This window comes from Pseudophryne corroboree, chromosome 6 (assembly GCF_028390025.1).
Source record: "Pseudophryne corroboree isolate aPseCor3 chromosome 6, aPseCor3.hap2, whole genome shotgun sequence".
Classification (NCBI taxonomy): domain Eukaryota; kingdom Metazoa; phylum Chordata; class Amphibia; order Anura; family Myobatrachidae; genus Pseudophryne; species Pseudophryne corroboree.
Genome location: NC_086449.1, coordinates 761,980,909 through 761,992,543, shown reverse-complemented (window position 1 = coordinate 761,992,543; position 11,635 = coordinate 761,980,909). Strand labels below are relative to the sequence as shown.

Sequence of the window (11,635 nt, the reverse complement as noted above, 5' to 3'; positions counted from 1 at the left end):
CTGGTGTTTTGACTAATAAAACTTGTTTAACCTTTTTAGCAAATGGGGTACAAGATAATTGAAAAAGGTGAAAATATCAGAAAAAATATTTGTGGATGCCATATGGCTCTAATGAAATCAAGGTATCCAGAAGAATCACTGTACATGCCTTGGAATGTAGGTTTGACTGGTAGCGTAATGTAGTAATAATTAGTCTAAATATTTAGGTATCAAAGAAGATAGAGGAAAGATCAACTGGATGTGTTGAAGGTTTTCCTTTAGAAAAAAGGCCCACTGCACCTGGTATTCTCAGGAGGTTTCCCTTCCTAATACTGACCAGGCCATGCCTGCTTAGCTTCTGAGATCGGACAAGATCGGGCGTATTCAGGGTAGTATGGCCGTGGGCCGTTAATTAAGGTAGAAGAGAAAAAAAGGGGGGGGAGGGGAAATCCACTCCTAATATCTGTACTGTACATAAATCAGAACCATGAATAGTCCGAGAAGGTTTTTCCAGAAGCAGGAGTATGAAAAATGTATGATAATGCTTGTCCTTAAAAGGCCCACTGCACCTGGTATTCTCAGGTGGTTCTCCTTCCTAGTACTGACCAGGCCATGCCTGCTTAGCTTCCGAGATCGGACAGGATCGGGCGTATTCAGGGTAGTATGGCCGTGGGCCGATGTAAAGGAAATATGAATGAAATGGAGAGACACAAACTCTCTACTTTCTGTACTTCGCATTCAATCAAGGCTATAAATAGTCTGAAATGGTATTTCCAGATAAGGGTGTGTCAGAATAATTAAGGGTGTCTGAAGAAATGTGGAAAGATTTAAATCTTTTTAGTGAGACACTATAATAAATATGTTAGCAATGAATGTAGAATATTATCTCCTATATAATAGCCCAGATCTGTGACTTTGTGATTCATTTGCTAACGCTGGGCGGAGTCACAACACTGGGCGGAGTTAGTCAAATGAGTCACAGATCTGGCCAAATCTATAGGAGACTAGGAGCAGAAGCAGATAGTATGGGCATGGCACAGGCAGGGGTGCACACCTCCCAGCTTTCTGCAGGAGCTTTCTTCAGGCAGAAGGAGGGACACACACTCGGCGAAAAGGGGGTGTGGCTTCACGGGAAGGCCCCCGTTTTCGTCAGTGAGGGGGCATGCCTAGCACTCTGTGAGCTGCTGGCATGCCCCCAGGGGCTGATTATGAGTCCGGGGGGCCCAGGGCACTTGAGACAGGGGAGCCCTATCTCATTGCTGTGCCTGCTGTGGGTTGGGGGCGTGGCCTAATCGCGGCCCGCGAGGCCACGCCCCCTTACGCAAATTCCTTTTTTTTTTTTTTTAACAAGGAATTTTGGCCCCTCAGCTAGGGGTAAATCCAGAAGGGGTGGTCGCTCCCCTCTACACACCCGCACAGGCAGAAGAAAGCAGGGAGACTGCTGCCTCCCTGCAACACCACAGACCTGCCAATACGCAGCAGTAGCACAATGCTGCCGTTGTTGCTGGCAGCACGGGGGGGGGGGGGGGGAGCTTCTGAGCTGGGACAGAGCTACTCGAGCCGGGGGGCCCCCTAAAACTGTGGGGCCAACGGTACGTACCCCCTGCCCCCCCTCCTTAATCCGGCTCTGCTGCTGGAACCCCTCCTTAATCCATACCCCCTGATGCCCCCTCTCCCTCTGTCTCCACTATTCACCGCTGCTCTGCTAAGCAGAACAGCGAGTACAGGAGCTTTCCAACTGACCCCCCCGTTACCGCGGGACACTGCGACCCGCGGGTGGGACAGCGGGACAGACCCAAAAAAATAGGACTGTCCCGCGAAAATCAGGACATTTGGGAGGTATGGGGGTGTGTGAGGGGGTATGCCGTGCAGACAGACGGGCACCGGCTCACTGTGTGCTTGACCCCCCCCCCCCCTCTCTGGTGCGATGGAGCGTCACTTTCTGGCACACTCCACGCTTCTTAGCTGCAGTTTTGTGGGGCACCTGCCGCTGTGCAGGTTCCGTACTGCCTCTGTTATCTCCAGCCCCGGCAACCCCACCGCTAGCTGCAGCGCTGCCACCCACAGTGAGGTGCGCCCAGCTCCTTCACACACTTTAGCCGGCGGGTAACGCTGAAGTCCGAGCTGCTTGCAGGCTCCGACCCCCTCCTTCCTCTAGCTGCAGCATCTCCTGGGGGCTAACCAGTCACTCACAGTCTCCCCTTACCACAGTGCCCGGCAGCTGCGCGAGGTCTGCGGTGTGTGACTGAGGAGGGGGGGAGGGATGCGGACGGGCAGAGGAAGCAGGGCTCCAGCCTAAGAGAGTCAGCCATGCCAAGTCTCCACCAGCAGCAGATCCCAACAGGTTGGAGTGGAACAGCAGCAGCCAGCAGCAGTGACTCCGGTAAGACACATCTGTCTGTCACCACTGTTTTGTCCCTAATACAAATCTCTCCCGTGCCCTGTGTTCTGTCATGTCCCTGTCACCCCTGGCCTTGCCCTGCCACCCTTATCCTGGCCCTTTCACCCTTATCCTGGCCCTGTCACCCTTATCCTGGCCCTTTCACCCTTATGCTGGCCCTGTCACCATTATGCTGGCCCTGTTACCCTTATGCTGGCCATGTTACCCCTATCCTGGCCCTGTTACCCCTGTGCTTGCCCTGTCAACCCTATACTGGCCCTGTCACCCCTGTCCTGCTCCTGCCACTCCTACCCTGGCCTGTCACCCCTATCCTGTCCCTGTCATTTCTGTCCTGGCCCCGTCGCCCCTGTCCTGGCCCCGTCACCCGTTTTCTGACCCTGTCACCCCTGTCCTGGCCCCGTCAACCCTGTTCTGACCCTGTCACCCCTGTCCTGGCCCTGTTACTGCATACCCTCCAACTACCTTTTTGGCAGGTACAGTACCCGCAGCGCCTCCAGACCTCTCCCCAATGCACCACACCTCCGCACCTTCCCTTCCACCACATGCGGCACTCCACCCCTCCCCCACATGCTGTGCCTCCAGACCCCCTACACCACCCGCGGCTCCCACTCCTCACCCCTTCACCACCCACAGCACCTCCAGGCCCCCTCCACCATCCACCCCCTTTATATGTCTCCCCCCACACCTGCCCCCCTCCACCCGCAGCATCTGCAGACACCCTCCTCCATCCGCGGTCCCCCCCTCACCCACCCCTCCCCCACCCATGGCACTCCTGCACCTGCCCCTCCACCACCAGCAGCACCTCCGGACCTCCTTCCCTATGCGCCGCACCACCCGTACCTGCCCCTCCCCTACCCATGGCGCCTGCGGACCCCTACCCCACCCCCGGCACTCCCGCCCCTTCCCATCCCACAGCACCTCCGGAACCCTTCACCCATCCACAACATCCCCACACCTGCCCCTCTCCCAACCATGGCACCCCTGACCCTCCCCCACCTGCAGTGCCTCCGGACCCTTCCCCAATCTGCATCCCCCACTCCTCTGCCCCTCCCCCACCCGCAGCACCTCCCGACTCTTCCCCATCCAGGCCCCACCCCCACTTTTGCCCCCCCTCCACCTGCAGCATCTACAGACACCATCCGCAGTCCCCCCCGCACCCGCTACATTCTGTACATCGTGCCCTGCAGGTGCTGTTCACGCCGTCACAAGGGGCTGTGCCTCCTTCACCATCGCACGCCCTTTCATTGTGCAATATTTAACCACTAACAAAGGAATGCAGGTAATACTTTATATAATACAAATATTGAACCCCAGAAATGCATGCAAGGGTTAAGGGGGCGTAGCCCCTTGCGACGGTGTGAAGAGCGCCCGTAGGGCACGATGAAGCACCTAGTAGATAATATGCTCACAGGAGAATAATGGAAAGATTGTGTACTGCATATACAAATCTACTCCTTAGATAAAGAGACACCAATTGATAGATAAATTAAGAGCTCAAGGCTGGCTCGTAGATGGTTAAATGACAATTGAAACTCTAATTGCTCGTTCCCTGAAAGGAAGCCAGATTGATGAATAATCGTATGTTAGTTTGGAGCTCAAGGCTGGCTCACATATAATACATAAAGTCTTATAGTATCCTTTTAGAGAAGACAAAAAAAATTAAATAAAGAAAAATAGAAATAACATTGAAATCAAATGCTACCATACACACACTTATATAACGATATCAAGGTTAAATACCTTAATCTAGTAATTGAACATTAGGGCATGAGCGGGGAAATAGTACAGTAAAAATAATTTGTAGTCCTGTTAGGACAATGCTGTACAGGTTATTTCTGCAGGTATAGTATAGTTGCTGTAGAAATTAACAATGTTCTAAGAGAGAGGAAAACAGTGAAACCCTGGTGGTCTAGTGTCTGTTACCACTGCCACAGGGTATGTGGTCAATACTTAACAAAAGATAAACACAAATTAAACCCTGGTGGTCTAGTGTCAGTTACCACAACACAGTAAAACCCTGGTGGTCTAGTGTCAGTTACCACAGCCACAAGGTATGCGGCCAATGCTTGACAAAAGATAAACTCCGATTAAACCCTGGTGGTCTAGTGTCAGTTGCCGCAGCACAGTTAAACCCTGGTGGTCTAGTGTCAGTTACCGCAGCCGCAAGGTATGCGGCCAATGCTGTCCTGGTCTCCTCTTCCGAAGTCCCACTACAGTGGTGAGCGCGGACGCCCGCTTCCGGACTGGGCGTTGCCGCGATGACGTCACTGTGGACGTTCTCTCGACGTACGTTTCACCTGATTAGGCTTGGTCACGAGAGTGAAGTACAGAAAGTAGAGAGTGTGTGTCTCTCCATTTCATTCATATTTCCTTTACATCGGCCCACGGCCATACTACCCTGAATACGCCCGATCCTGTCCGATCTCGGAAGCTAAGCAGGCATGGCCTGGTCAGTACTAGGAAGGAGAACCTCCTGAGAATACCAGGTGCAGTGGGCCTTTTAAGGAAAAGCATTATCATACATTTTTCATACTCCTGCTTCTGGAAAAGGGTGTGGTTCATCAAATCGGCAGTGTCTAGGTCGACAATGTTTAGGTCGACCAGTATAGGTCGACAGTCACTAGGTCGACATGGATGGAAGGTCGACAGGGTTTCTAGGTCGACAGGTCTAAAGGTCGACATGAGGATTTTTTTTTTTTTTTTGGTGTCGCTTTCTTCGTAGAGTGACCGGGATCCCAAATTAGTGCACTGCGTCCCCTCGCATGGTGCCTTCGCTCCGCTACCGCTTGGCACACTTTACCGTTCCAATCGTAGTCCACGTGGATCGTTAAGTATGTAAAAATGCAAAAAAAGAAAAAAAATTAGAAAAACTCATGTCGACCTTTAGACCTGTTGACCTAGCACATGTCGACCTAGAAACCTTGTCGACCTTCCATCCATGTCGACCTAGTGACTGTCGACCTATAGTGGCCGACCTAAACATTGTCGACCTAGACACTGTCGATCTTCAGACCGGATCCCTCTGGAAAAACCTTCTCGGACTATTCATGGTTCTGATTTATGTACAGTACAGATAATAGGAGTGGATTTCCCCTCCCCCCCATTTTTTCTCTTCTACCTTAATTAACGGCCCACGGCCATACTACCCTGAATACGCCCGATCTTGTCCGATCTCGGAAGCTAAGCAGGCATGGCCTGGTCAGTATTAGGAAGGGAAACCTCCTGAGAATACCAGGTGCAGTGGGCCTTTTTTCTAAAGGAAAACCTTCAACACATCCAGTTGATCTTTCCTCTATCTTCTTGATACCTAAATCTTTAGACTACCATTATTACTACATTACGCTACCAGTCAAACCTGCATTCCAAGGCATTTACAGTGATTCTTCTGGATACCTTGATTTCATTAGAACCATATGGCATCCACAAATATTTTTTCTGATATTTTCACCTTTTTCAATTATCTTGTACCTCATTTGCTAAAAAGGTTTTAACAAGTTTTATTAGTCAAAACACCAGACACGAGTCTCAAATTTATTTTCCACTTGTTCTTTTACTCAAGAAACAATTAAAGGTTAAGTTTTATTTTATTTCATCATTTTCTTTTTATATATATATCATATCCATTATTACAAATGAGTGCTCCCAAACAAGGGTTTTTTGTCTTTTCTCTCCTCTCCAATTGTGCTCCCTACAGGATAAACTGGCAGGTCATGCAGGAACAATCTCAAGTTACGGGGTATCCTGAAACTGTCTCTAACAGTAGTCTGCATGATGTGGCGCTTGAACTGTTTAAGAAACTGTTGCCATCGGCTTCCACATTGGATCTCCTAATAGATTGCATCCACAGATTGCCGAAAGCCAGAAATGATCCGGATGGTGTTCCTCGTGATGTCTTAATGAGAGTGCATTTTTTTCATATTAAAGAGGCCTTACTTAAAGCTGCCAGACCATAGTCTCAATCTGGGGATGTATTGGGTAACCTGCAACTTTTTGGAGACTTCTTTTGGGCTACTCTGACTAAAAGACGCTCATTTCAACCTGTTACGGCCACTCTTCGGAAGGAAGGCATAGCCTACCACTGGGGCTTCCCGACTAGACTCCTGATCTCCCAGGAGAGATCTACTGTGTCCGTCACTTCAGTGGAAGATGGCATGAAGCTGCTTGCCAGATGGAACCTCTCTGGTGATTTGGGCGCTTCTTCCCCAGACCGCTGCCTTCCGCAGGACTGGGCAATGGTTGGGAAGAGTTCATAGACTTCTTCAATGACTGAGGCTTCTTGCTTGTACTGACCTTCCTTCTATTTGTTCTTTGTGGCTCTTCACCGGTCATGACCATATTTCCTTGATAATGTACTAATGTGGTTTCCTTTCCTATTTATTTATTCTTTGCCTCTTTGCATGTTAGTGAGAAGTTAACCTTACTCTATATTTACCTTTGGTCAGTACTACCGAGGCCTCTTAGGTTCATATCTGCCTCGATTTTGCACAGTTTGATAATTGTTCAACCCTTAACAGTTTTGGAATTGAGCTTGCTACTACATTTTTCTGGACGAGTGCGGGGCGGTAAGTTTCCCCCTCCCAGTACTTATTGAGTGAGGTGTTTTTTGGTGCCTTGCTATTACTCCCCCCTTGGAGTTTGTTTGCTTATTGTTTTTTTCTGTGTGTTCTCCTTCATGTGTCTTGTGTCTTGTCTTCCCTTCTCCCTGTCTACATTAATTATGAGTCCTTTTAGTGCATGTTTCAGTCATTGCCTATCTCTGGTTGCATTGCTTATTCTTTATTATGCTTAATGTTGTCTCAATTAATACCAAAGGTTTAAATTCATCACAAAAGCGAAAATTAGCTCTGTCCTCCATTCATAAGATGAAAGCGCATATCATATCGGTTCAAGAAATGCACTTCCGCAAATCAGACCATCCCCGATTCTATGATAGTAGATACCCTCACTGCTATATGGCTAATGGGCCTGCTAAAAAAGCGGGAGTTGCCATACTTGTTTCACAATATTGCCCTTTTGTTTTAGCCTCTCAATATGCAGACCCCGAAGGGAGATATCTTATTTAGGTTGGGCGACTTGATGATACTGATGTTTCCATAGTCTCCTATTACAGCCCTAACTCTAGGCAACTCCCTTTCTGTAGGAAATTTTGTGTAGTTCTCCAGAAACATGCTATGGGGGCTGTTATGATTCTCTGTGATTTTAATATGGCTTTGGAACCTCAGGTAGATACTGTAGATCCCGTTCGACTGCTTTGAAATCTGCCGCACCCCTGGAATCTGCCTCTGGATTCCATAACTTGATGGGAGAATATGACCTTTATGATGCCTGGCGGGCTAAATATCTGACTGTTCGGGATTATACATACTATTCTCATGTCCATCTCTCCTATTCAAGAATTGATCTATTGCTGACGGATAGGTGGACTTTGTCATCTTTACGTTGGATTGACATTATGCCCATGACATGGTCTGACCATTCCCTCATATTTGTCCATTGGGACTTGGTGACATGTAGAAGTGCCCCAGACCCATGGCGACTTGGTGACTTTCTTCTGTCTCAGCCAGAGGCCCAACAAAACTCCATATCCCTGTACCTACTAATCGCCCTGAGGAGACAGACACTTTTGTCCACTAGTGCTCCCTTAAGGCAGCGGTGCATGGGTTGGCCATACAAACTGCAGCCAGACTTAAGAAAGTTTATAGACTTAGTTGCGCAACAGCGGAAAGGGAGGTTACTAGGTTGGAAGCTGCGCACAAAGCCGATCCATCTGATAAATCACTTTATAAGCTTCTTCCACAGGCACAAGAGAAGGTTAAATCTTTTTATCAGCCGGAAGTTCAGCGCCTGAACCAGCGATTTTACATTTTTGGCAATAAAGCTGGCCGACTTCTTGCTAGGAAGTTGAGAGGCCGTCGTGCGAAAACACGAGTTCACCAGGTGTATAATTCCATTGGTGCTAAAGTTTCGGACCCATATAATATTGCAAATGCCTTCGCGAAATACTACTCCCAGCTTTATAATTTATGTGCAGACCCTAGTACCCCCCAACCATCAGATTCTGATGTTGAGGCTTTTCTGACTGATTTGAACCTGCCTGCCCTTGACTCTGAGACTTGCCATTCTCTTTGCGCTCCCTGGCCTCTGTCTGAGGTTGAAGCTGCTATTGATGCTATGCCAGCTGACAATGCTCAGGGCCCAGATGGTTATCCAGCAAATTTCTATAAGTGCTATAAAAGTGATTTGGCCCCGATTCTCTTGGCACTCTTCAATGAAGCGTCTGCTTACGGAAGACTTCCTAAAGAAATGCTAGAAGCACAAATCATAACAGTACCAAAGTCGGGTAAGGTCCCATCTTCAGTGCAAAATTATCGTCCGACAGCCCTGCTAAATATGGATATTAAACTGTTTGCTAAACTAATTGCTACTCGCCTTTTTCCCCTTTTTCCTTCACTAATTGCTGATGACCAGGTTTGGTTTGTTCCGGGCAGGCAGGCTCCGGATAATACTCGCAGGGTGTTCAACATCATGGAATATTGTGACTCTAAAAAGGAACCCCTATTAGTTTTGTTTTTCGATGCCGAGAAGGCATTCGATAGATTGCATTGGGGCTATCTGCAGATTTGGCTTTTCTGGATGGATTTTAAACTCTGGTTTGGCCTTGTATTCCGCTCCTTCCACGAAGGTATTTGTGAACGGCTGTCTGTCCTTGGGATTTGACATTTCCAATGGTACTAGGCAGGGATGCCCATTGACTCCCCTTATTTTTGCTCTGGCCACTGAGCCTCTGGCTCAGAGGTGTAACAAGGGTATTAGGAGCCCAGGGCAAGATTATGAATGGCGCCCACCCCCCCATAAATTTTTTTTTTTGTATAAATCAAAGAATGTGTGCGCGCAGCAGGCGCGCATTGAAAAAATGGGTGTGGTCACGCACCAGAGGGGGCGTAATCACGCACCGGAGGGGGCATGGCCACTGAAAATGGGGCATGCTGACATGACACGCCACCTGTTTCGCGTCACAAATGGAAACATTATTTTCAATTGCATACCTTACCTGTATGATGGTTTCTCGCAATGTGGAACCTCTGAAGAAATGTATCCTCTGAGGCAGACGGCGTCTTCAGTCGGTATTCACTATTCATGTAGGACAGGCATGTCCAAACTGCGGCCCTCCAGCTGTTGAGAAACTAAACATCCCAGCATGCCCTGACACAGCTTTAGCATTCTCTGACAGCAAAACTGTGTCAGTGCATGCTGGGATATGTAGTTTCACAACAGCTGGAGGGCCGCAGTTTGGACATGCCTGATGTAGGAGATCCCATCTTCCAGAAGATGCCTGTTTGTGTAGGAATATTAACAAGGTCACCATCATACAACAGCGGTTCAACAAGACTCACATCCTGCCCCCTGCATCTCTCAGCCACATCATCACCTACCCCCTGTGTCGTCACTCAGCACACCATCACCTACCCCCTGTGTCGTCACTCAGCACACCATCACCTCCCCCTGCGTCGTCATTCAGCACACCATCAACTTCCCCTGTCTCGTCACTCAGCACACCATCCCCTTACCCCACTGTCGTCTCTCAGCACACCATCACCTATCCCATGTCGTCACTCAGCACATCATCACCTATCCCGTGTCGTCACTCAGCACACCATCACCTCCCCCTGCGTTGTCATTCAGCATACCATCACCTCCCCCTGTCTCGTCACTCAGCACACCATCCCCTTACCCCACTATTGTCTCTCAGCACACCATCACCTATCCCGTGTCGTCTCTCAGCACACCATCACCTATCCCGCGTCGTCACTCAGCACACCATCACCTATCCCGTGTCGTCACTCAGCACACTATCACCTATCCCATGTCGTCACTCAGCACACCATCACCTATCCCGTGTCGTCACTCAGCACACCATCACCTATCCCGTGTCGTCACTCAGCACACCATCACCTATCCCGTGTCGTCACTCAGCACACCATCACCTATCCCATGTCATCACTCAGTACACCATCACCTATCCCGTGTCGTCACTCAGCACACCATCACCTCTCCCTGCGTCGACACTCAGCACACCATCACCTCTCCCTGCTCTCCCTGCGTCGACACTCGGCATACCGTCAACTACCCCCTGTCTCGTCCCTCAGCACACCATCCCCTTAACCCACTGAATGCGGCTTGAAAGCTGCGGGTTGGCCACCGCTCTCCTAGGGATTTTCTTTTAATAAATAAGAGGCTTTTTTTAATATAGAAAAAAGGCTTAGGGACTCTTTTTTTTCTTATTTATTAAGCAAGGCTTGGAACTTTTTTATTATTTTTACTTAAAAAAAATAAAATCTATTTAAACCAGGAGTGGCCATGGTGGCTTTTTATAAATGAATATGATCCATGTTACATTATATATACTGTAGTAAAATACCAAAAACTCACATGCCACACAATTGTGGTCCTTAGTCACATTACACCGCACAGCAGTACTACTCCATATTAGAGATGAGCGGGTTCGGTTCCTCGGAATCCGAACCCGCCCGAACTTCATGTTTTTTTTCACGGGTCCGAGCGACTCGGATCTTCCCGCCTTGCTCGGTTAACCCGAGCGCGCCCGAACGTCATCATGACGCTGTCGGATTCTCGCGAGGCTCGGATTCTATCGCGAGACTCGGATTCTATATAAGGAGCCGCGCGTCGCCGCCATTTTCACTCGTGCATTGAGATTGATAGGGAGAGGACGTGTCTGGCGTCCTCTCCATTAGAATAGAGATAGATTAGATAGAGAGAGAGAGATTGTGCAGAGTCGCAGACAGAGTTAGTTTACCACAGTCAGTGACCAGTGCAGTTGCTAGTTAACTTTTATTTAATATAATATATCCGTTCACTTCTCTCTGCTATATCCGTTCTCTGCCTGAAAAAAAAAACGATACACAGCACAGTCAGTCACACAGTGTGACTCAGTCTGTGTGCACTCAGCTCAGCCCAGTGTGCTGCACAGTCATCAATGTATAAATTAAAAGCTTATAATTAATTGTGGGGGAGACTGGGGAGCACTGCAGGTTGTTAGCAGGAGCCAGGAGTACAATTATATTAATTAACAGTGCACACTTTTGCTGCAGGAGTGGTGACCAGTGCCTGACCACCAGTATAGTATTGTTGTATACTACTAATATCTCTTTAAATATCAACCAGTCTATATTAGCAGCAGACACAGTACAGTGCGGTAGTTCACGGCTGTGGCTACCTCTGTGTCGGCACACGGCA

General features: G+C 48.7%; 4 pseudogenes; 2 read left to right on the top strand and 2 right to left on the bottom strand.

The window, feature by feature from the left end:
- Nucleotides 1-267: 267 nt before the first annotated feature.
- LOC134937041 (5S ribosomal RNA) lies at nucleotides 268-385 on the bottom strand (annotated as a pseudogene).
- A 151-nt stretch (nucleotides 386-536) lies between these two features.
- On the bottom strand, nucleotides 537-654 carry LOC134938962 (5S ribosomal RNA; annotated as a pseudogene).
- A 4,106-nt stretch (nucleotides 655-4,760) lies between these two features.
- LOC134938819 (5S ribosomal RNA) lies at nucleotides 4,761-4,878 on the top strand (annotated as a pseudogene).
- Nucleotides 4,879-5,509: 631 nt separating this feature from the next.
- On the top strand, nucleotides 5,510-5,627 carry LOC134939036 (5S ribosomal RNA; annotated as a pseudogene).
- Nucleotides 5,628-11,635: the final 6,008 nt, after the last annotated feature.